The sequence below is a fragment of the Galeopterus variegatus genome, unplaced genomic scaffold (assembly GCF_000696425.1).
Source record: "Galeopterus variegatus unplaced genomic scaffold, G_variegatus-3.0.2 Scaffold5513, whole genome shotgun sequence".
NCBI classification, from domain to species: Eukaryota; Metazoa; Chordata; class Mammalia; order Dermoptera; family Cynocephalidae; genus Galeopterus; species Galeopterus variegatus.
This window is the reverse complement of record NW_007731624.1, coordinates 56,266-57,722: the sequence shown is the minus strand read 5'-3', so window position 1 is coordinate 57,722 and position 1,457 is coordinate 56,266.

The following is a 1,457-nucleotide window of genomic DNA, read 5'->3' as shown; positions in this document are numbered from 1 at the left end:
ACTAGCCATCTTTCCATTCTTCTGAAGTAAGCATTTACTGCAATAAATTTCCCCCTTAGTAATGCTTTTGTAGTATTCCACAGGTCTTGGTATGATATGTCATTATTTTCATTAGTTTCAAGAAATTTTTTGATTTCCTGTTTAATTTCTTCTTGGACCCATATGTCATTAAGTAGAATGTTGTTTAATTTCCATGTATTAGTATGGTTTTCAGAGTTTCATTTATTATTGATTTCTAATTTAAATCCATTATGATCAGAAAAACTACATGGAATAATTCCAATTTTTTTCGATTTGTTGAGACTTCTTTTGTGACCTATCGTGGTCTGTCCTGGAGAATGTTCCATGTGCTGATGAGAAGAATGAATATTCTGAGGTTGTTGGATGGAATGTGCTGTTGATATCTGCCAAGTCCAATTTGTCTAAAGTATTGTTTAGATCTTGTGTTTCTCTGTTGATATTTTGCCCAGATGATTTGTCCAATGATGAGAGTGGGGGTAGTGTATAATTATTTTGATATGTTGCTGTATTGTGTTTGCTAACCTTTATTGAGGGTTTGAGGGTTTATGTTCATCAAAGATATTGGCCTGTAGTTTTATTTTTTGTTGTATCTTTGTACCCGGTGTCCCCACCCAATTATCCCCCAACCTCCCTCCCCCTCCCTCTCTCCAACCCACTCTACTTTGTTTGTAGCCCTGAGAATGTCCCATCCCTCTGTAATACCACTACACTACTGTGGTCTTTCTTTCCTTCCTTCCTTTTTCTCCTAGCTCCCACATATGAGTGAGCACATGTGGTGTTTATCCCTCTGTGCTTTGTTTATTTCACTCAACATAAGTTTCTCCAGTTTCATCCATGTTGTTGCAAATGGGAGTATTTCATTCTTTTTTATGGCAGAGTAGTAGTATCCTATAGTGTGTATATACCACAGTTTACTTATCCAATCATCCACTAATGGACATTTCAGTTGGTTCCATATCTTGGCTATTGTAAACAGAGCTGCAATGAACATGGGGGTGCAAGTATCTCTTTGACATGATGATTTCCATTCCTGTGGATATATACCCAGAAGAGGGATTTCTGGATCATATGGAAGATCTATCTGTAGTTGTTTGAGAAATCTCCATACTGTTTTCCATAGTGCTTGTACTAATTTACAGTCCCAGCAACAGTGCAAGTGTTTTCCTTTCTCTTCATATCCTCGTCAGCATTTGTTATTCACTGTCATTTTGATGATAGCAAGTCTAACTGGAGTAGGGTGGTATTTCAGTGTGGTTTTAATTTGCATTTTCCTGATGACTAGTGATGTTGATTTTTTTTTATGTATCTGTTGGCCATTTGTATGTCTTCCCTTGAAAAATGTCTATTCCACTCATTTGCCTGTTTTTTAATTGGGTCATTTTTTTTTTTTTTTTTTTTTTTTTTTTTTTTTTTTTTTTTTTTTTTTTTTTTTTTTT